Source organism: Leptosomus discolor, chromosome 3 (assembly GCF_034619465.1).
Source record: "Leptosomus discolor isolate bLepDis1 chromosome 3, bLepDis1.hap2, whole genome shotgun sequence".
Classification (NCBI taxonomy): domain Eukaryota; kingdom Metazoa; phylum Chordata; class Aves; order Leptosomiformes; family Leptosomidae; genus Leptosomus; species Leptosomus discolor.
In genome coordinates this window covers 69349730-69374312 of record NC_141393.1, presented here as the reverse complement: position 1 = coordinate 69374312, position 24583 = coordinate 69349730, and the positions used below count along the sequence as shown (strand labels likewise).

General features: G+C 49.9%; 1 pseudogene; it reads right to left on the bottom strand.

Moving 5' to 3' along the window:
• Positions 1-20525: 20525 nt before the first annotated feature.
• Positions 20526-21692, bottom strand: LOC104348793 (uncharacterized; annotated as a pseudogene).
• Positions 21693-24583: the final 2891 nt, after the last annotated feature.

Sequence of the window (24583 nt, the reverse complement as noted above, 5' to 3'; positions counted from 1 at the left end):
CAAACCCAGCTGGGACCACGCTGATGCCACTCAAGCTGATAAATATCCTGTTCTGATTAAAAAAAATCCATCAGACTGCCTCAGGCTATGGTGGGAAAGGCTCCTTCTGCTCCCTGCATGGGCTGGGGGTACCATCCTGCAGACTGAGGGCAGGGCGGGAGCTCCTCCCCGACTGCCTGGGGTGACTGCAGTGGAGCACAAAGCCAAACAGCTTTTATGGCTTTGCCTGCCCAGATCCCCAGCTCTCGCCCATCCTGTTGGTTGGCCAGTCCACCCCAGAAGGCAGCTCCATGTTTGTCTTGGATGACCTCCTGCCTGACCAGAGCTTTCCACAGCATGGCTCTTCTGCACTGTTGGAGAGCAGATTTCCTGCCGTTTGATCTAAATTTGCCCATCATTTCACCAAATGCCTCCTGATTTCCTTCATCAGCCCTGATCTTTCCATCAGGGAGGCAGCCCCGCAGCCTGGGACTCTTTGGCAGGGAGCTGGGGGAGAGGTCTGGTGGTCAGAGAGCAAATTCTGCTGGTCCGTGCCTCCTCTGGCCCTGAAGCTGGAGGGGTGGAGAGGATCTTCCCTCCCTTCCCAGGCGGATCAGGCATGGACACGCAGTGCCCTCTGCTGATCTGGCCTCCGAGGGAGATGCAGGAAGGAGCAGCACACAGGGCTTGGCAGCTTTGCAAACCTGTGAATGGGCAGCCAAGCCTCAGGCCTCCCCGCTAGCTCTTTGCTGGCAAGGCAGAGACAGTACATTTCTCTCTGCTGATAAATTGCCATTAATCACAGCTCTTGGAGCGGCTGTTTGAGAAGCCAAGCTGGTAGAAGAAGATCCAGGTGGTCCCATCAGCCAACTTCTACCTGCAGGTTATAGCTACCTAAAGAAATCAGGGCATCTTCACTACCCTCTGCAGTCCCACCCACTAGGCTTGAGCAATGCCTTCCTTCCCCATGCACTGGGGAGGGGGACAGCCTGGCAAGATGGAGAGAGCATTAAGGGACAAGGAGCCAGCATGGGGGACAAGATAATGTTCCCTTTCCCGAGAAGTAGTGGAGGGAAGCAGCTGCAAGGGGAGGACAGGCTGGTGGTCCAAACTGTCCCGGGAAGCAGAAGAGTCTTACCAGGAACTGTGCAATCCAGTAAGAAACAGAGACATCGTCTGTACCAGGACCTCAGTGAATTACTGCTCTTGCTACAGAAGCCTTCCTGGGAACGCAAAGATAGACATTAATTAATCAAAGGCCCAAAAAGGTCCCTTGCAATGTTCCAGCTTGCAGGACTGTAGGTGAGGTTAGCTGTAGCCCAGCATCATTAGCTGCAAGTCTGCTACCAGTGGACTTAGTGCCTGTGAGGAGTGTTAGGTGTGCCAGTGCCTCTGCTGAGCTCTTCTGAACCAGCCATGGGAACTGCAGAGCGAGGGCAGCTCCTACTCCAAACTTGGGCAGAAAGAACATCCCAACTGGTTTGGCTGGAGTTGGTAGAGCACCTGAGGCCCTGCAAGTGTGATGGACCTGGGTTGCTCCAGCACAGAGGAAGCAGAGAGCTTGGCACAGTCCCCAGACCACCCTGGATCCCCACCATCACAGCGGAGCAAACCTGGAGTTGCTCCTGAAACAGCACTCAGCCATTGGGCTGGCAGGACACCCACAGCTCAGAGCAGCTCACATTGGAAGAAAACACTGTTTTTCTTTTCTTCCACCCTGTCAAACCCTCTCCAATTCATTCGAGGCTGAAGAACCTCGAGTGAGTTTTAAAGGCCACAATATGAGCAGCAAAGTCCACTCCTAGTTAATAAGATTCACTTTAAGAGATAAGGTCTATTGGCATCTGGAAAATGACAGAGGTTTATAACACTGGCAGCAATCTGAGCCCCAGCAGGTTTACGTGGCACAAGCCATGTCCAGCTAGATAGTCATCTCCTGGTCCTCGACTGAAATGGGCTACTTCCGCTGACTGCAAAGGCTGCATATTACTTATCTCTGCTGCAGGGGAAGGTCACCACTAACATGCAATGCATTCAAGTTTTGATTGCTTTCCTCTCTCCATTAATTTTTCCAGGACTTCTAGGTGATCAGGACACAAAGCAAGTGGAGAAGGATCTGGCTCAATGATTCCAAGGCAGGGTTTCCTTCCTCCTCATTTCTAGCCACAGCTTTTCTAGTACTGCCAGTCCCCTTCTCTGGATACCTGCACCCCCTCTCTGCCATTGGTCCCTGCTTGTTATATACCACACTTACCATCCTCTTGGACAGAGAAGACTCCTGCGCCTTCACACTGTGCCTCAGTCTCCTTGGTGCTCCTCCAGCTGAGAAAAGTGTCTCAGCTAAGGGCTAATGTGAAAAGTCAAGTCTCTCCTGTAACCAAAGCGATGAAACCCCACACAGCATCAACGCAGAGCCCAGCTTGAAAACCTCTGTGCCTCTCTCAGGACCTCTCATTCAGTCTGATCTCCCTTTCATTTGCACCGTTTGTGATGTTTCATGGATGTATCAGCTCAGGACACTCCTCCTTCCCCCAAAACGCAGCCTGGCTGCTATCTAACAGATGACAACAATGCCACGCTTTAGGTAAATGCAAAAAGAAAACAGAGCCACACAAATTCTCCTAAGAGGTATAAATTAGGCTCAGGCCCCACATACCTGATGCCTTCTGGCATAAAGCCTTGATTTTTTTTAAAGAGCATCCCCAAACCAGCACCTTCCAAGGTACTCTCATCCTTTAGCACAAAGCTAGGGATACAGCTGAGGGCTGGTGACAGGGGTACTACGAGGACCCATCCCTGTTTCCATGACCCGCATACTCTTTCGCCAAACGCCACCTCTGGCCCCAGCGTGCTGAGAGTGCACTGCCAATATCTCTGTATTGCGCCTAATCAGGAGATACCTGGCCAGGACGACCGCCACCCCTCTGCGCACAGTATCTTCTTGTTATCTCACACCTGCTGTAAAGGGCTGGCAGGAGAAACGCTGAATCAGGAGTGCTCAGCTGGAAGAAATTAATTTGTTTTTTAGCACCGGCATAGCCCTGTGCCAATTCAAAGCGTTCCTGCTTGGGGAGCGGAGGATGGCCCCAGTTAAGCGTGGTTCAGTGCCTTGCTCCCTGGGGAATAGCTTGGTCCCAAACCAAGATGACATGTTGTGGAGCTGGGCAATGGGGAGGCCAAGGGGACCCACAGTACACCTTTTGAAAGTCCAAAATTATTTCTTAGTACCTTCTGGCTTCTCCTTCATAGCCCTGCGTTGAGGTGCTTTAGCTGTTGATGTTACTTGCAGTGGCAGCACCCAGGAGCTCCCACCTGCACCGAGGGATGATGTCAGCCCCATTTTCTGTACCACTGATGCAGTCTCCAGCATGCTGTTAGCCCAGGGAAGTCAGCGAAACTCACGGCCACTCCTCAGGAGCCTGCCCCAAGCAGGCAAACAGCTCCCATTTCCCTGAGCTCAGCAGCCCTGCCTGATAAAGGATGGGATGGAGCCGCTCAGAGAAAAGGAGAAGAAAATGCTTTCAGCATTGGCTCTCCTCCCATCAGATAGAGAGTGCACGGCCGCACAAAGTCCCTGAGGTACAGCTCTGGGATGACTCCATGGCCCTGGCCAAGCCAGGCAGCAACAGCTGCCGGGAGCAGCCCAACTTTCTACCTGCTTGGGCTCTGTGGGGCACAGGAGTCGTCCCCAAGCATGGGGAGTAGATGCGGCTATCTGAGCCCCCCAGCCTGCTGCACCCAGAAAATACCCACTGGCACCAGGGTGAGTCAGGGAGAGGTGTCACAACACCCTGCCAAAGCTCCTGTCCTGGCCATGCCAAGCCTTTACCAAGGCTCAGCTGTGGGAGCACCTTCACCCCACTGCTGAAAACAACAGCCAACCAGCTCCATACTGTCTCCAGTACCTGTTCACAGGTGCATTCCCTGCCTCAGTTTGCCCAGCTGTTCAAATCATACCCCCGCAAAGGCCTGGCAAGAGCCAGCCTGGGCTACTTTACATCTCGGAGCTACTCCAACTGTGCCCAGACCCGTGTGGGCAGCCCCACAGCAGCCTCTGCCAGGCAGGACGGGAGGGCAGCAGGCAGAAAGGGGTGCCCCTGCCTGACCCCTCACTAGCCTCTCCTGCTAGCCCGGGGCCAAGGAGCACCTCTACCAAGTACCCAACGCTGCCTGAAACTTTCCAGCTTCTGCTAAAGAAGCTGGACCCACTGCCAAGGCGGTCACCTTGTCCCCTATCCCCAAGCTGTCAGTACAGCAAGCATCTACCCGCATCCCTGCCTGCCTGCCTGTGGTTCTCACAGGGCAACATTGCCATCTGCTGCCTGCTGCTCGGCAGGACACACCAGCCTGCCTCTGCCACTCGGGCCTGGCCCTCCGCCATCCCAGCTTGCAGGGGACGGTCTCTGCGGGGACCCTCCCAGCACCCAGTGCCTCAGGCACTGGGGCAGCACCCACACCACCATCTCCACACAAAGCCACCTTTTGCAGATGCCCCACTGGCACCAAACCCTGTGGGCAGCACAGAGCTCACAGCTCCAGCCCAGCAGCAAGGAGCACAAGGCAGATGTGCTTCAGTCCCACCAAACGCCTCCAGGTCTACTCTACTCAAGGGCTGTGTACGTGGCTGGAACGCTGGTTTGTGGCTAGTGAACATGCAACCACCCAGCAGCAGGGGATGGCAGAGCAGTGTCCCAAACCAGGGCCGTGTTCCCTGCAGACAGTCTGGCTTTGCAAGCACCAGCCTCATCACTCTGAACTGCCGTGGAGCAAGACCCTGGCATCAAGCGCTGCCCGCGGCTCTGCTGGTGACTCACCTGCTGAATGGGAACACACACCTCCAGCTCCCTCTGCCTTGGGTTCATCATCTGGAAACACAAAGATATTATTTTTTTAACAGCCACACCAAGAGACATTCACTTATTTTAAACTTTAAAGCACCTACATATTGTTTCTACAGCTCAAGACAGAAGATGCCATCAAAGGGAGGAGAAGAGTAGTAATTATCTGCAGTTCAGAAGTTTAACCTTTAGAGAAGGAATTTGGTTTCCAGTTATACTTGTTAAATGCTTCTAAGCTGATCTTTTCTAAGAGGCTGTGCAGTTTATAATTGAGATTACCCCCCTGAGACAGAAGGTTTCCACAAGCAGGCCTGGGTTTATAGGTTACTAATAGACTAAGGCTGATGGTTGCTCTGATCTTCGAGAGGGACAGGGCCATGGAAGATAGCATGGTAACACATTGCTGGAGGTCACTGAAGGCAAAAACCAGAGGAGAAATGTGAATTCCCCTTCCCAGTTACAGGTGGTGGGGACTATCTCCAAAGCCTAGCTGAAAGTCAAACAAGAGGCATCACACCATGCGACCTCTGCAGGAGTCTAGATGACTTCTTACACAAACTTACAAACACAGCAGTGCTTCTGTAGGCAACAGTGTACAACATTTTTTCTTGCATTAACTGGTGGAGAATGCTGGGGGGCAACAGGTACCAGCACTGATTGCTGGACAATGCACAAGGGGGAAGTTGTACAGCAGGCTTTGTGTAACTGCTGTTGTAGGAGGTAGAAAGTGGTTGGATGTGAGGGATCGCTACCTTCTACTCAGAAAGCAATGAGGGCTGAGGAGAACTCTAGTGTGAATGGATGCAACCCTCATTATTGATTCTCATTTTATATTTGAACAGCAGCTGGATCTACTGAAGTGAGACCTGCCAAAATATAAAGCGCTTGAGGACCATCCAAGCCCAGTGGGCCCAGGAGGCTGATGGCTCTGCTTTGAAATTCACTGGTAGGATCTGAGACAATCAAGAGCTGAGCAATACACTCAAAAAGAAAAGTTATCCAAGGTGTGGGACCCAGCCCCCGGACTGAGAGAGCTGGCTTTGTATGTAGGTCAGCTGCCATGGCAGAAGTTGGAAACAAGAAAGGACCTCGAACAGAGCAGGAGTGTCAGTACTAAAATAGTCATAAAGAAAAAATAAAATCTAATTTTAAGGTGTTTTTCCAGCTCCAAACAAGAGAAATGTTTTTTTTCTGTGGGGATGGATATGTTTCCTGTTATCAACGGTGAGCACAAATCTAACGCATGCATCTGCCACCTCCCCTTTAGGGCTTCGGTGAGCTATCACAAGAGATCAGTAACTTCACACTCCAGGATGCTGACATTAACTGAGGTGTCTGAGCTCACATCGCTTGGGTCCTAGAGGGTGCAGAAATGCACAGTCAAAACCAGCACAGGATCACCAACCTAACCGTGGCCCAGGAGACTTGAGGGAAGCTGAGAGCTGGTGTCACTTGTCCCCCCTGTGTCCTGGGCAGACCATCTGGACACATGCTGACTACTGGACAGACCACTTGGCCACGCACCTTGGTGCTGGTGTGCACGTGGCCATGAGGGAGAGTGTGAATGAGTGAAGTCAGGCTTGTTTGACAGCAAAATCACCTTCCCCTCCTATCAGGTCTGGCACTGAGATTTGCTGTGCCACCGCTGCAGTATTATCTCCTACATTTTCCATCCATGTGGCCACAAGGTCTACCCTGCAGCTGCCCCTGGATCCCAGTCTTCCCAGTTGTAGGTACCCAGACGTGTCACAGCCCCAGCGCAGTTGTGGCACAGACTCCCAGAAGCTGGCCTTGGACATCCCCAAAAAGTGCCAAAAGAGCTCAGGAGAGCTGCTCCCGTTGCCTCATCCTGATGACCCACAGAGGTGAGGGTCTCCTGAGACAGCCCCAGGGTGTCCCCTCCTCTGAGGCTGTAATTTGGGTTCCCACCTGCCTTTATGCCTCTGACAGGTCACGCAATGGGCCTGGGAGCAGTCAGGACAGGGTATTATTTGGGCTCCCCACCATGATTGCTCCTTCATGGGCGTGCAACACAGTGTTTCAGTCAAGGGACTGCAAGGAAAAAGGGAGGGCTTCACAAAAAATTTTTTTAAAATGCACTTACCTGCATGCTGTAGATTTTGTGACATGTTTTTCTTCTTAAATGGCCATTTTCTCACCAAGGTTGTGTTACTTCATGCTTTCCTAGTAAATGGCATCTTACAAGGCTTTTTCTTGGCTGCATCTTCAGCACAGAGCTCTGCTGCAGTGAAAAATCAGGCCAGGATAACACGTTAGTCACAGACCCAAGCAGGGAGGACGGTTTGTTGTATTTTTCCCTAACAACATTTATCCCCTATTTCAAGAGTCTGAAAGGGAGACTGATATTCATCAAAATTACCTTTTTCTTCTGCAGTATTTATTTTTCTTTCAGGCTGGCCATAGCAACATGCCTGCTCTGGGCAGGGAAAGAGCTGTGCATGGGGAGGGACCCCCCCCCCAGATACCCCAAAATACCCAGCATGGCTAGAGGGGGACCAGCAATGCCAGGGTCACCATGGGACCATGCTAGCCTGGCACTACTTTTGGCAACCTATGGTAGATAAGAGTGGGAGCGCCAGCCCTCATCCCTGCTCTCTTCGTAGCTTGCAAACAGGCCTTAGTTGGCCCCCAGTGATGATCTTCCTCTGGCCATGAGCTGAACACGCCTCCAACCTCTGCAGATCTCTTCCGATGACTTTCTGTTCCCTTCTAGTTTTTAAACCATCCCCAGCTTATGTTCAGTGACAGCTTCCCTACAGGTTCAAGTCCTACGACTATTCCCCAAGTCTAAATCCCTCTGCTTCACAGAGATGCTGCCAAGACCCAGCTAATGCTTTTTGCTGGTATGGTGTAGTTTGCTCCAGCACAACAGGAGGCCACATGGGAAGGAGCATGGGAATAAAACTACTGGGAGGATGATTTCAGACTGTCGAGAGCAGGGATGCAACATATGGAGAATACTGTTTGGGAAGCTCGTTCATTTATGTCACGTCCCAGCTATAAACAATGGTTTCAGCCCCTAGCAGAGCAACAGTGCCCTGCTGAAGCAGCCTGCTCATAAGTGCTCACGTACACCATCACTCAGCAGTGGCCTCATGGCCCAGTTGGCTCTGACTCCAGTGAGAAACAGGTTTGCATGTCTGGTTTCCTGTGGGAGCTGCAACATTAATTCCTTTGAGTTACTGGATCCAGAGCCATCTCGAAGACATAAGCTCTTGTTTACTGCATGCAAGCTGTCCAAGAGAGGAAAACCAGAGGAAATGAGCACCTGGGGAGCAGGCAGTGGGATAGTGAAGGCTTTGTCATGCATCCACCTGGCGAGTGGTACTGTGCTCTGGACCATCCTCAAGATGCTCCAAGTGCAGCCCAGGGTAACTACCCCTTCCCATATGCTCCCCCAGTTTCTGAAAGCAGGATCATATTCTTGTACTTGCACGTCCAAAGCTCTGATCAGCAGTGCAGGACTGAAGGCTGCTGTGTAGCACTTTTGTTGAAATATTACCTGTTGCCAGGACTTTTGGAATTTATTTTCTGCTAATCCTAAATAAAACAACTGTAGGCAGAGAGTCCTCAGTGCTGAGATTGCCTACGAAGTGAGTCAGCTCAAAACAAGGGTAAAAGTTTTGATTCTGATGCCAAAGAGAAGACAGAAATCTGAACTGTAAGGAAGGGAAAGCTAAGCAGCATGTGCAAACCAGGCAGTAAGAGAAGCAGGGAAGAAATATCCCTGCAGGAAAGCTCCCACACTGAGGAGAGACAGAAACACATACACTAGACTTGTGGGGAGGGAGAAACCACTCACGTGGTGTCCAAGGGAAAATCAGATGGTGACAAACGTGTCTTGAACAGGAAGAAAAGCAGGGATTTAGCACAATGCACCAGAGACAAGTTGAAGGTCACAGCATGAAGTCCTGGGAGGAAGGCAGGGGAAAAGCACCCAGTGAGCACTACTGGTGCTGGGGCTCTCTTCAAGAGAAGTCGAAATAGCATCTAAAAGCCAGGAGCAGGTGAAAGCCTCTTGGTAGGTGCAGTGGGAGGCACAACTCAGCACGTGGCTGGTGGTCTCCACCACTGTCGAGAGGAGGAGAAGGGAAGGGCTCAGGCAGGCAGGGCAGATTGGGGTGAGGAAAGAGGCTGCCCCTCTGGAGGGGCCTGGGGAGCAGCTCCTGCTGGCCAGCTGCCCACCCGTGCTCGCCCATCAAGGTAAGGCCAGTTGAGGCTGGGAGGAGGCAGGGGGGAGGCAGTCAGGCCTGAGGTTGATAGGAAGCAATGTGTATGGGGGACCCCAGAAAGGGCACAAGCAAGAGGCCACTGGGGTCTGTCCCCTTCTGCAATGAGACCTCCAAACACCCCTGGCATCACCTAGCAGACCAAAGGTAGATTATTATCTTTGGAAAGCTGCTTCAGGGAAACAGGTCCACCCTTGCAGTGCTATGAGCAGCTTTGCTGCAGGTGCTCTCCTACCTCTCTGCAGCAGTGGGCTGCAGCAGGCTGGACAGCCCATACACCACTGTCCATAGCTTTCCCCTTGGAGAACACAGAAATAGATAAAAGCAGTGTTGGCATTTCCCAGTCCTCACAAGTGCTGTCTCTGTCAGCAGCAGGCTTGCTCAGGCTCAGCCAGCTGGCTTCAAACTATCCAGCAGCCTCTAAACAAGGGTGCTGGTCAATACTACTAAATCAGCATCCAAAGAGTAATTCACTGCACCTCTTCTCAGTGAGAGGAATGGGGCTTCTCCCTTTCTCTGCTGTGATTTGCAACTGGTTTTGCTTTCCAGAGAAGCAATTGCTCAGATGCCCCCCTCCCCACACCTCCCTGGTTGCCACAACATGAAGAGCAGATGAACGTTGCTCTCCAGACCCCTCACACAGCATGAGCTCCTTGGGCCATTCTACACATGCACAAGAAAGCAGGGTAGAGCCTGCTAACCTGCTTGCAAAATTGCAAAGAGAGCTGGTGAAAATAAAACTGCCACAGGCGAAACCTCCCCTCCTCAGCACTGCATGTCCCACTGTTTGCTGGCTGCGTCTAGCTCATGGTCAGGGTTTGATTTTAATACTCTTTAAATGTTCTGCATAAAAACGGAGAGTAGAAATGTGGCTACATTGCTGCTTCCGTGCCTAGGGGTAGGAGGCAGCTTGGCTGGCCCACATCCGCTGCCAGCAGCACACAGGGCATCTGCTCTGCTGAGCTAGCCCAGAGGGCCTGTTGAGCAGCTTTCCCACCTTCACCGTCACAGCTCCTAGTTGTCCTTGGTTTCTCACCCTCTTGCTATTTTTATTTCTCTGGAAATGCTCTGTGTGGCCAGGTGAGCTTTATTAAGATCTTATTTTTTTATACTGCCTGATTCTGCATTAACATGGAGCTCTTTTCTCTGCTGAGCCCTCCAGGAATGGGAGAAACAGCTGCCATTCACCTGGCATTGTAACCCGTTAGCTCCTTAGCAGTCAAGAGAAGCAGCCACCGGATCTGAAACCTAGCAGAGCATCAGGGCCTCTGTAATTAGTAACACCTGCATTTTGTTTCCTGGTGTTTCTGTATCTAAAAAGGCAGAAAAATAGTTAAGAAAGTGTGGAAACCAAAAAAAATTCATGCTTTCAAATAAGCATTGTAGCCATTAGAAAAAGGAAAAAGCAGATGAGATCTCAGCATAAATCAACGTGACCAAAGACAAAACCAGCTATATATTAAGAAACAGCTGCCTGGTTGCTTTCTGCTCCTCATGCCTGTCCCCTCCTGCTTCAAAATCCAGGCGCCCTACAGCAATGGCCCCGGGGATGGAGGAGCCTTAGAGACGTTCATGCCTGACAAAGGTGAGGAGCACCGCAAGCCCAAAGCATCCTGAAAGACTGGACCAGGAGTACCCCCATGCCAGCCTGCAGGAGAGGAAGGGGGCCAGTGTGCACCACCTGGAGAGCAACCACAGCAGTCCAGGGAACAGTCAGAGGGAGGACATGCCTGGGCACCCACTGTGCCAGGAAGGTTGATGTCTTCTACAAAACCTTCACCCTCATCAACAATAACGGTGTGGCCAGGAAGCTGAAGCTGCTGGTGAGCCTTCATGCCCTGGGTGGCAAGCCCAGTCACAGGGAACCCCTGTGCCAGCAGCACCCATCCTGGATGGACAGCAGGCTCACGAGGCCCTGTGGTGCCAAGGACACCACAGTGACTCTGGGCAGCAGCTCTGGGGAGGCATCCAGAGATGGCCGCTCCAGCCACGTCACCTGGCGAACATCAGCTCCTGCCAATGCAGAGGCCACTGGGCCAGGGGTTCTGCAGGGGTCTAGCTTGGAGGAGCATCCCTACAAGTGCCTGCAGTGCAGGCGGTCCTTCAAGAAGTCCATCAACCTGCTGAGCCACCAGGAGACGCAGAGCAAGGGCTTGGCCCTACGCCTGCAAGCTCTGCAGCAAAGCCTACTCGCCCCAGGGCATGCTGCAGCAAAACCACCACCTGCACACAGGCGAGCGGCTCTGCAAGTGCCCCTTCTGCACCAAAACCTACACCTCATCCTCAAGACTTCTGCAAGCACATCCGCACCCACACAGGCGAGAGGCCCTACTGCTGCGCCGACAGCAAGGCCTTCGCCCTCCCGTCCAACCTCTGCAAGCACCAGCGTAACGTGCACCACAACGACCAGCCCTTCCCCTGCCCCGACTGTGGGCACACCTTCAACAAGACCCTCTCCCTGCTCCGCCATCAGTGGGGATACTTAGGGGCCACACCGTTCCGGTGCCCTGATTGGGAAGGCCTTCACTGTGGCCAGCTGGATGGTGGAGCACCAGCAGGTCCACACTGGCAAGCAGCCCTTTGCCTCTACAGCAAGGCTTTCACCAAGTCCTCCAAACTCTTCGAGTACAAGATGCTGCACACATGAGAGCGGCCCCACAAGAGGCCCGACTGCAGCACAGCCTTCGCCCAGTCCTCCTGCCTTGCCCACCACCACTGCACTCAAACTGGCGAGTGACCCTTCGCCTGCCCCCACTGTGCCCACGCCTTCGCTCACGCAGCCACCCTCAAGCGGCACTAGCAGCTCCCTGGTGGCCCCCTGCACTGGTGTGGCAACCCACCGATCCTGGCAACAAGTGCACCAGCAGCCCTTCCACATGGACCACGATATCCCCCAGGATGGTGCAGAGGAACCCTGACTTCCCCATTCTAAGGACAAGCAGTTGAGGGAAAGCTGCATGGCCGGAGGAAAACCAGGCTGCAAGCACCTCTGCACCCCAAGGCGCCCCCAGCACATGGCCAGTGGGGAAGGAGGAAGCAGTCAGTAAAAAGCAGGCTGACCAAGCAGAGGGGAAAGAGGCAGAGCTCAGTCACTCACGCATTATCCATTTCTGACTGTTCTCTCTCCAAGAAAAGAGGATTCCAGCTTGGCGAGCATGGGAACCACCCCCCTGGCAAGGCTGAGCCCCCTGCCCTGGCCATGCAAAGGCACCGCACACACTTCATGGGATGGTGAAAACCCCAACACCGCCATGGGTTAAGCAAATACACGCTGGGTTTAAATTCCACATGGAAATGGGCAAGGAAAACCAAACCAAAGCCTGAAGCTTCCTGTGTTGCAAAACACATCCCTTTCACACAGAGTAATGCCAGATACAGGCAAAATATTTGCATCCTTTGCTGTCCTCCTGGGAGAGGCCCTTTCAGAAGCAGAAGTACACGGAGTGTTTCTACAGCAATAAGCTGCTTTCTGAGACCAAGAACAAGGACTAGATGGTTGGTAAAAATGGAGTTTCTGAGGTACCTGATAGCTGAGGCAATTAAAAGAAAATTAAACTGACATTTCTAACTTGCCCTGTAAGAGAGATGTGCAGTAGTGAAATAATTAAAAAGTTACTGCTGGGAACATCCTGTTCTCACCCGTCTGTTGCGAAGAACAAAAGGGCAAGAAGCATTTTTGGCTTCTTTCTTTCTTTCTTAATAATTAATTACTACTTATCGCTGCATCCCCAAATGCTAGAACCCAAGGGTTTTCCAAATGACAACAGAGATATTTAATGGTTGGTACCTGGTTTATGCAGCCTTACTTGGTGACAAACAACATTTTGCCTGCCAGATCTCCCTGCTCAAGGGAGATCCACATGAAGGGCTCAGAGCATCATTTTCAAGTTTATAGCACTCGCCTGAAAGGTCTTTCCAGCAATTGCCTGGGAGTAGCTCCATGATGAAGCTGTGGTCCCATCCCTTGCTGCCTCTTAACTGTCCAGCATCATTTGCTTCCCCACCAGTTACACTGGTGTATCAGCTGCATCTGAGCCTCTCAGGCAGGGGAAATGGCTCTCTGGATGGGAACCCACCTTGAAGCATCCCCATGCAGAAGGGCTCATGCTGCTGACTCCTCCCAAGAGCTTGGCTGGCCACCTCTGGGAAGGGATTTCCCAGCCGTTTTTCACAACTCTGTGAACACAGTGCTCAGGAAGGAAGATTCACCACCCACTTGAGTGTCCCATGGGACCAGAGGTGGGCCTGAAAGATGAGGAATGAACAGGTGACACAGCTGATGTGCCTTGCTGACCTCTTCATTGCAGCAAGGGCCCTGGCATGTGTGAGAAAACAGAAAGTCCCTTCCACCCTTCTCATTTGCTAAAAGAAGAGTGGCATTTATTAAATGCCTGCTTACTGGATGCCAGTCTGGTCAGGATCCAAGTCCTAGAATGCTCTTCACACAAACCTCATGCTTCTGGACACAACCCTAAATCATCCTTGCCCTCATCATTACCTCCAGCAACCATGCTTGGCTTACACTTCAGCTCATCACCCCGGCCTCTGGCCCTTCCTTACACCCCTCCTGCTATACCAGCCCAACACCAGGTTCATTTGCAGGAGACAACAGTATAGGAAAGTTTCTGATGTTTCCCAAGTCAGAGTATCCCTGGATTTTAGACTCTCTCATGCAGAGTGAGGCTGAGTACACACTGGGCTGGTGTTTAGCACTGACCTTCTGGAAGGGAGAACAGGGCTCTGTGTAGTTTTAGGATGAGCATCCCCTTCCACCACAAGGTAAGGTGAAGGATGAAGCCCAGAACCATGGTGAGTGTCTGCTGCTCCAGAGTCCATGTCACTCTGCTCCAGCCTGTCCAACCTCTTGCATGCAAGCTCTTCCAGGGAGGGTTTGGAGACCAGTCTGGAAGAATAAGGAAGGTGCATGCTATGCTGACTCCATCATTTCCACTGCCAGGGGTGGTGGTCACGTTTTACAGGTCTGTACAGAGTCAGCCAGCAAAATCTTTACAAAACAAGACAGAAGAGCCACTTAAAACTCTTCCTCAAGAGTGTTTCCTGATGACAGAAGCAAAAAAGCAACTATAGCAGTGTGAAAAAGGAAGTCAGGTCAAAAGACAGGTGAGTGCACAATGCACTGAGCAAGGCTCTGCACTGGGAATTGCTAAAAGCTCCCCAAATTTGCTTCTCCCTTTTGAGTATTAACAAACCAGATCAAGCTGGGCCTTTCCTTGCTCAGAGTTGGCTGTCTTCCATCACAAGAAATCACATCAATTTGAGGAAGCACATCCAAAAAGAGAGCTGTCCTTGTTTCCAGTTTGGAGAGGAGCAGAGATCTTTCACCTTGCCACCTTAGTCAGTCAGCCCTTTATACATTGCTGCCAGCACTACCCCCCTGTGCTTTGGGAGGACGTCCTGCATCCCACCCTTCACAGTGGTAAAAACCTGCTGAAGAGCTGAGCCCTGGTCCCAGACCACTTGGCCATGCGGTGCTATTGAAGGCGTGCAAATATATCTGTAAATGATGATACATATATGTGTTTATAATAAATGTGCTTGTATTGTATAGTATTGTAGCTGCCAAGGACGGGGGGAGCCTAGCTTTATTTTTTGCTCTTGCAGTGATTACTGACTGATCATTACAAACTGGGTGCTGTGTCACAGTACGCAAACAGAGAAGGAAATAACGTAGTTAAAATTGGGGCTATTCTTTGTGTTTACGCAAACTCCCCTGTCCTGGAGCTACTTTAAAGCTGCTGTTATATCTCAAGTGAATACACTGGAAAGAAGTACTCTCTATCTACTCATGTATGCCATGAACAGTTCTAAAAGACAATCTCTTGTGCTTTTAGCTGATGTGCTGCTTGTGGTCTTAAGCAAATCCAGGTATTTGTACAGATGCATAGCGTATTGCAGTGTCTATTACTGTATGCAAGGACTGTGTATCTGCAGACACTCAGAAGTGAAGCAGGACATAAGGTCTTGCAGCTACTCACAGATGTCTTCCTGTACCTCAGCCCAAGCCTGCAGGTATCCCTAGGAGTGAGTTTTGGTATGCGAGAAGCAAAGGCTGGTGGGAGGCTTCACAGTGAGCGTGCAGGCAGCCTTGTCTCAGCAGAGGTTCCACCTGTAGGACCACAGTCACGAACACAGACCTCAGCCTTCTCCACATACTGCACTTCTGCTGTGCTCGCACGCTGCTGTGCTGTAAGAGCAAGACGAGACCAGCTAACCATTTCTCTGCACTCAGGAAACGCCCCCCCCCGGCCCGCCTCCAGTCTCCCCACTTTTTAGGAAGGAAACATCTCCCAAAGCACACTGCAACAGGTGAAAACCAGCCCCAGTCCGCTGGATTTGGTGCCAGCAATGTGGTGTAAGTGCCCAGATTTTCCCACAGTGCTCCAACACAGCCATGCTTTCTGACAAGGTCAGCTTTCACCCAGCGGATTTAACACCGTGCCAGCAGAAAGATTTCCGTGGGGTTGTGCTGAACCACGTTACAGAACACAGACTCTTCTCAACTCAAAAGTCAATGCCGCCTTTTTTTTTTTGGCCTCCTGGGGCAAACCGTTTTGCACAGTCAGCAGACAGACTTCTACAAGCGAGTTCATCTTCTTTTTAGACAAATAAGGTATAAATATGAAATCTAGCTAACACTGGTCCAAGAGCTTCTTAAATGCAAGTACTAAGACATACATACTAGCAATCTTCCTAAGAGGTCCCATAAGAAAGGTCAACTAGATCACACTCTGATCTTGGGAGTCTGGGAGATGGAATGCTGTATTGTACCTTCTCCCAATTCCCTTTCCCAAACAAGTCATCCATCACTCACAGCACTCACCAAGCAAAGGTCTTCAGACCAAATCCTTTAACAACAGCTGACACCTCAGGTCTTAGTAACTCCTCTTTCTGAATTGCTGTCAATCCACCACGCAACCCAAAAGAACCCACTGAAGTCACTAAACCATTCCAACCAGCCAACACCACAGCAGTATTTTCAGAAGCAACAACAATGGTCAAGGTATCAAGGAAGAAGAAAATTAGCACAACCTCTTTCAAGCAGAATAGAGGCTGGGCAAGCAGGCTAGCAAAACATCCTGACTCTTTTGGGGTAAAACTTACCACACTCAACAAGGAACATCCTTGCATTAAGGAAGATGCTTCTTTTTAAGGCATGCCAGGTAGTTATTTGGAATAGCTGTTAAATGGCAAGCTGGTGGCTAGGCTACCTTCCTGTTACCTGTGCATGGCTCTGAGCCCAGGGGCCTGTTCCTTAACAGTCCCTTGCAGCCAACAAGATGCATGCTGGTAGCTTGTACAGAAGCAGATCTGATCAGAACAAATCACTACTTCTGCTTTCAGATTTGAAGCACAATTAAGCAACAATTAAGATAAAACCTTTAATGAGAAAAGGAGTTGATAGCTCTGATGTTTTCTTCTAGCAGATAAACGAGAGCAAAGCCATCACATGAACTGCACAAGCATGTTCATTTGACCACACCGTCCTCTGGAAAACTACATTCCCACTAGCAGAGGGGAGTTTAGCAGCACAGCCATCCTACAGCGAACTTGCAAGTGCGCTGCACTCTGGTGCAAAGGCCTGTATTACCTGCTTCATGGGCTCACTCCCATTCTGTGGTTGCTCTTTTAAAATTACTCTAACCTTGCACAGGCCCACAAGTTTTTAACTTCCCAAGGTATCAGACACAGCTGGGATCACCAAAATAAAAGCATTGTTTTCCTTCCTATTTCCAGTATGTCATCCTAGCAAAGTGCTATTCATCTGCCATTCTGTTGGTGAGATGTCAGCCCCTGTTTGTTTTCAGCCTGCAAGTAGGAAAGCCACAGTGGGGGCTCCTTATGCCAACAGGAACTGTACAAGATCAGAGGCAGATCATCACATGATGAAGCCTCACTTTAAATAAAAGCTGCCTACTCCAGAGGTTTCAATGCCCTTTGCTCAGATTAATTGACAAATGATGGACGGCTTAGTGCTCTCTGTTTACATCAATTTTTACACAATTGCTTAGTGCTCCCTGTTCCTGCTTCAGACTCCTCCACACCAGGAGAAGGCAAATAGTGCAACAGGAGGATGATGATATGTAGAGGAGCAGAAAAACTGCAGTAGTAGCTTTTCCTTTGTGCGAGATGTTGTATCTACACTCCACAAGCACAGGCATGTTTACCATGCAACACCTTTGTTAACAAAGTAAGAAAACAGTACTGTGGCTTGCGAAGGATTGGCCAGTGATTCCAGGTCAGTGAGGACCAGGAATCTGCAGCACTGGAGCTAGTGTAACTTCCTAGTCATGAGACAATTTTCCTGTGATGGAAATGAGTTGGACAGAAGCAATGTAGTGAGAGGACAGGAAAATTAGCAAACGATATTTCTACATTTCACTGTTCACAAACACCAGACAGCGATCAAAAGTATTCGCACGTTCAGAATCCCCTGCCTAGCTCAGAGCTCCAGCCCTGTGCTTGTGTCCATGTGCTTCCCGTAATGCCCTGGCAACGAAGGCCTGTGAGCAAGTCCTCTGCACAGCACAGCATCAAAGGGAACCACTTCTTCCATGGCCTTTCTTGGTGACATGACTTGGTGGAGCTAACAGATACACTCTGAACAAAGAAAATGACTTCTGCTGAAACGACACACTTCAAAACCTCTCTAATGAAGCAACGCTGTAGAGCAGGTATATTTGTTCACTTTCTTTCTTCCTGTTTCAGCTAAGTATTCTTACTGGCTACGTCTATTGCAGGCTATCAGCAGCTCAGACTGACACTCTGAATGTCAGGGCCTGGGACAGATTTCCAAACCTTTATATTAAAAATGTGCAAAAGTGACGATCTCCAGATTAAATTAAGCTCCAAGGGATTTCCTGTAGCTTGCACAGGAGTTAGTGGAAGTTACTTCAAAGAGTTCAACACAATTTTCCCAGAAACCATCATGCATTTTAATTACTCCTTTCACACATCCAAGCACTTTATATGCAAGTCAACCTTCCAGGCAAGTATCTTTTTAATAACCTTTTAGTTAAGCCTAATAGTTTTCATTTCACCAACCATTTACTCTTCCCATTAAACCGACCTTTGTTCAAAACACTTTCACCATTATGCTCTTACTGGTACAGATTCCACCAACCACTAACACCAAAAAGCAGAATAACTAGATGTTCCCAATTACTGCAACTGTCTAAGCAGAACAGTCACACAACCCAAAGGTGCACATAGTGGTGCAGTTTAATTGGATATTAAAACCCCCTACAGCAAGAGCACTGCATACCCAAGGAAGAAGCAGAATGCTGAAAAGGAGAGACTGTAGCTGACAACTTCAAAATGAGTTTAGAAGATGAGGGTGGAAGCTTAATGCATGACAGCTTCTGAAATGGCTTTGTCACCTTGCTATCTGCCCTCTCTCCAGGTCATTTCAGATTATGTTGAACAGCACGGTCCCCACAGAACAGCGCTGATGACCTCTCTCTGCAGATCATTTGCCCACAGTCTCCTTTCAGCCAGGATTTTTTTCATGCAAACATCTTTCCTCTTAGAGAGGCTAAGCAGCCCTCGGATAAGACCGACCCTTTGCTACGAGGCCCCATCAAAAGCCCTTCAGAAACCTAAAACCATACTGGAACTACCTGCAGAGGGCAGTCTGGAGAAGCCTCACTCACAGCTGGAGTGAATGCGTATGGTACGCAGGGTCCAATCATCCCGGCAGAGGTATCTGCATTACAAAAGTACATCATTTCAGAGACAACATAACACATCCCTAAGAAGTGGGATGCAGATCCGTTCCCTAATCTGGAGGCTTCTTTGAGGAACGAAAATGAAATGACCCATTAGTGAGGCTGGGAGAATTAGTCTCCCATTCATGACTAAGCTAAAGTGCTGCTGTGGACAGTGGTTTGGCTTGACCTGAGCCAAGGACCTCCCATCAGACACGACAGTACCTACAACTGTAAAATGCCTGCTCAGCTTTCACACGGGTGGAAGGTGCTGAGCAGCCATCACCATTTTTTACTCTATGAAATATGGAAACAAATGACACAATCAGTACTTTACATTAAATAGCCTGGTAGTAAATGCAAAGGTACATTACTCCGAAGTTTTACTTTCATTCAGCTGCACAACTTCCTGCTGAAAAGGCAGAATGCATTAGAAAGAAACTAGTGAAATTATGACAGCTTGCAGGGGAAAGGAAGCAAAGCTTTCCAACACCAAAAGGCTGCAACTTAAGGACAAACTGGATGCTTCTACAACAGCAGTTAACAGTAGATTAACTGCCTTTATTAATTTTCAAAGTTAAAAACCCCACTGAACTGAGGCAATATATACCTCTTTGGAAGTTACAGCCTTGGGGTATTTGGCAGCACCTGTCTCAGTCTGCCAGGCTAGTTTCTAAGGAAATTTTTCTTCGCTAACCATTTGAATCTAAATAAAAGTGAAGAGTGTAGCAGACTCTTTGGGTAGTACTCAAGACACATCACAGAACATAAAACATGGTTTTGTTATGAGAAGCTTCCTTATGTGTGAAAATGTTTACATGAAGAGGATTCCTGTGCAATGAGTAGCAAAGATGTCTTAAATTTGGTCTTCTGCTCTTTGAATTCTGTGTTCTCAAACATTTCCTACTGTAATACTCAGCTGGACATATTTAGAGTGCACGGTTCCATCAGAGACACAAACATATTCAAATCCCTCACCCCAAGAAAATGCACCATCATAATGAAGATAAAGCTTTTTCCATTATTAACAGACATTCAACTAATCACATGAAAGTGCATAAAGGATTGGTACTCCTTTAGACAGAAACATTTCTGAAATACAGCGGGTAACCGTTGAGTTTATTAAGGAACTGTTTTGTGATTGGGTTTTTGTTTTGTTTTGTTTTGGTTTTTTAATAACCAACATGGTACTTCCCCTCCAAAAAAAAAAAAAAAAGTCACGGAAAGTAAAACTTGGCAAAATGCAAGGACAGAAGGGATAGAGGGCCAACTCCAGACTGTTCTGACTTAGCAAAGACCTGCAATAACAGATCTCCAAAACCAGTGCCAAAGAGCCATCACTCTCAAGAGGGCAGGGCCAATTTATCCAGTGACCAAGACTGCAGAGAGAAGTCTTGTAACCCATGCATCCTTGCAAAAAGCTCAAGCTGATCAGTTCAACAAATTGAGACAGCGCTAGCATGTGAGTGATTTTAGTCTTCTAAAGTCTCACACATCATTACGCAGCAGTAACCAGGTTAATTTTTTCATACAAAGCCAGTTTAAAGCCAGTGAATGCAATCTCTACCAGTACAAGTTCCAGAGATCCCCATGACGTAGTGTTCCCTGTCAGCCACTGCTGGGAAGTGGGTCTGGACTGGCCAGAGTGCATGCAGTGGAGTGCTTTCTCCAGCCCAACTGAGCAGGCCTCGTTCAGGTAAGAAGCAACCAAGGAGACCACAATCACAAATAAACTAAGATTTGTCCAATTTGTGTGTGCGCTCATGCCTCCGTAGGGTACCTGACTCGGTAAAGGAATGACCACAGTAATTGCAAGAGTAGGGCTTCTCTCCAGTATGGATGCGGTGGTGGCGCTGGAGCGATGCCAGCCGGGTGAACGTCCCTCCACACTCCTCGCAGTAGAAGGGGCGCTCCCCAGAGTGAGTCTGCTGATGCCTCTTCAGCCTGAGCAGCTGGACAAACGCCATGTCACATTCCTGACACTTATAGGGCTTGTCTTGTCGGTGGATCACCTTGTGTTTGGAAAGCAGGTTCGGCTTATCAAAACCTTTGCCGCACGTTGGACAGACGTAAGGTTTATAGTCGTCTTCCTCAGACTTCTGGTTTTCGGTGCAAGGCTGATCAGTGTACTCAACAGCGTGTTGGTTACGGTGCACTATCGACCACGGGTTCCTAGCCATGCCATTTCCCAGGATCACCATGGAGCGCTCAATCTTGTGCACATTGCGTAGGTGCCTCCAGACATCAGCCGTGCGAATGAAACCCTTGTCACACTCTGGACATTTGTGTGGCCTGTCACTAGAATGGATGAGCTTGTGCATTCGCAAATTTGCTGCACGGAAGAACTCTTTGGCACAGACAGGACATCGGTATGAGTTTTCCACAAGGTGAGTTCGCTTATGTTCCTGCAGCTCACTCATACCCTGGAAAGAAGAACCACACTTCTTGCACCGATATGGCAAAGCTTCCTCAGAAACAGGCTCCAGGTCCTCATCAAACACATCAGCAAGAACAGTATTTTCGTTACCGTCGCGTAGTCTTCTCTGTGGTTTCTCAGACCGCTCAGAGGAACAGTGCTCTAAATCTTTATCTTCACACTGCAGGTCAAAGTTGGTACTGGAGGGCACAAATACCCCACCTGTACTCTCACCTCGTTCCTGGTAGTAGGTTTCATAGGTTTCTTTGTCTTCACACTGCAACTCTGCAGGAAGCTCAGGCCTACCTGAAGGTCCAGCAGAGTTGCAACGAGGACTGTATGTCTGTGAGTAACTCATGTCTACCTCCTTCTAGAGGCTAGATGTGTGGCCCACCTGCTTAGTGGTCTTTCTGCAATAATTTGAATGCTTCTCACCTGTGCCACAAATGTTATTCTCAGAGTCCCAGTCCACATTCACATCCATCCTCTGAGGCGTACGCTGTGTTCATCGGCAGCTCATCAATGATGTGTATACCAAGAGCTTCAGGTCTTTCACGGTAAGTCCATCTCATTCTCAGGTCTCTTTGCAGTCCTCCCTAGAAAATAAAACATGCATTTCATCACTGATTTTTCTGATATTAACATAAGATAAAGTTATCACAGTGAAGATGTTTTTCCAATTAAAAGAATGGGACAGACTATTAATTACACAGTAGGAGAAACAGAATCTTATACATACAGAATATGCATACAAAATACAGACAGACTATATTTAATGAAGTTAAATCCTCTGTCATAATCCAGCCTTCACTACAAATATAAACTGATAAACTCTGCTTTAAATTCACCTAAAGATGAGAAAACTTCAGAACTCTGGGGTGCAAACACTTTTGTCAAAGTCCTACACCATAGCTGCCCCCACCACAGATCTTTTTTTGAGGATTCATGCTTAATCCTTGTTTTTACCTTGCTAAACACAAACTAGGAGCACCAGTCACAAGGTGTTTTCTTTCAGAAATTAGTTAGGTAACACAATGAGACCCAGAAATTGTGCCAGTCAAACAGCCAAAACCAGAAGCAATGTACACAACATGGGTATGGAGAATTCAGAAGCACCTTTGGCTTCCCATCCTGACCAGCATTATTGTAACTATCTTGAGGATATTTAGGGTCCCTGTGCCACTACCAGCTAGCACCACACAAAGAAGACATATGCAAGGAAAGGCACGAAAGAGCTGTCCAGAAAGCTTACTAATTGTCCTCCCAGGCTTCAAAGCACAGCTACTAGTCCCCCAGAGCTGGCCCACTGGAACAGCTTCAAACTTTCTGGGTAAACTCCCTTTGCAGACCAGCGTCACTAGCAGAAAATACGAGCAATGGTAATTGGTCAGAAGTACCTGTCTGCATCACAAACTTTCTTGTGAAGACAACACTTTGGTTTATGCCATACCAAAGCACGGATTTGCAAGAGGTTTTCTAGATTTGTCCCAGCAGCCTCTGTTGACAGCAGCTCCACAGGGGGCTTTCACTCACCTGGTTTAAACCTGCATTCACATTGAATTGCTAGTCTAACCTCAGAAATCGCATTTCACCCATCCTGATGGGTACCTTGGCGGCTCCTCCGACAGTGACCTTCTCTTTTGCACCCACTTTTCATATTCCCTTTACTCCCACTATTTCTTCACTTCCTCTTAACTGCTTTTGTCTGGGTAAGACTTCTCTGAATACAAGCACATATATATATAAAATGACATATTTTATATGTAAAGATGCACACATTTCTGTATTTGCATGCGTACATAAATACAAAGCTTGTCTATTTAGTTTCAGTAGGTTCAAAGAGTTATAAAGGCACTATAGCAACGTGCATCAAGTGAAAGGTCTTATTCACGTCCCAGAAAGGCCAGCTTCAGTTGAGACACAAGCTGCGCTTTCTTCTGCTGCGATACAGAAAACAAGCTGCATTAGTCTTCTTCGTTAGTCACCGCCTGGAACAGAATGGCTCAAGTCCCCCCCCAACTTCAGCCATTCCCGTTAATTTAATAACGAGTGCATGAGACCTGGAGCTGCTCCTCGCCTCCCGCCAGCTCCCCCAGCAGCACACCGCCGCTCCCAGCCCCGCAACCGATCTGCTCTTTCCTCTGTCGAAGAAAAAAAAAAAACAAAAACTTTTCAAGGGAGGCTGGCGCTGCTGGGCTTCAGGAAACTCCCTGACAAAGGCCCGGTTTCCACGGGGAGGGGGGCGGGAATATTTAAATCACGATGTAGGCTTAAAAACCATAATAAAAAAAAATAAATAAAGGATGTTTTTCTTTCCAGGCAGAATGAAACCCCAAACTTTCCCCCTGCCGCGGGGACCATCCCGCTCCGCCGCCGCCGCCGCCGCCGGTGCCGCGCACGCCGCCCCCGCCCCCGCCCCCCCCCCCCCCCGCGCCCTACCTGCGGGGCGCCCGCGCCGCGGCCCTCGGCCCCGCCGCCGCGAAGCCCCTTGCGCCGGCGCGGAGGCCCCCGGCGGCGGCGGCAGCGGCAGCGGCAGCGCAATCGCAGCGCGGCGAGGCCCGCAGCGGCCGGCGGCTGCCAGCAGCGGGGCGGGACCCGGCAGCCCCGCACCGCGCCGGCAACGCCGACCGGGGGCGGGCCGGGCCGGGCCATCCGCCCCCCCGCTCCTGCGGCAGCGGCCGGCGGGGCCGGGAGACGCGGAGGAACGTGCAGGTGGGTCAAGCGCTGGCCCAAAGGCGCGCAGGTGCCCTCCCGACCCGCCCCTGCCGAAAGGCCCTCCGAGCCCCCAGTGCTGCGGGGGACCGGCGCCTCCTCCCCAGCTCCAGCAACTTACAGGGGAGGTTGTTGTTTCCCCCCCCCCCCCCCCCCCCATTGGCAATAACTGCGCATCTTCCCGCAGAAGTTTGGCTGCGATTGGACTCACTTTCAGACTTTGCCTTGTCAGAAGGAACAGTCTCTGCTCTTGTAAAGAAGGCTCTGTCCACGTCCCCGATTTCTGTGTCTCACTTCCAACTTGAATGAGCATTTCTTCACCCTGAGTGCCTGGAACCACACTCAGTATCTTCAGCAAAGTCTCGGGGCCCTTTCACAGCAGCACTGTTTCCTTATTTCCAGCAGAAGTCCTTTGCCGGACACATCCTAGTATCCCATTTGCCTTTCCCAAAGCCACTGTACACAGGCCTTCTCAGGCTCCCTTCCTCCACCCTTTTTAGCTGATCACCCATCAATCTGGAGCAGAAATTTTCACTGTTTCTCTACCGCCATTTCTGGAACACTCATTCTTCCATGGCTCCGCAGCCCTCCCTCCTGTTCACGCTCCCTGTCAGCACATTTCATTCTCACACGTCCATTCTTACATTCCCATCATTAATGTAA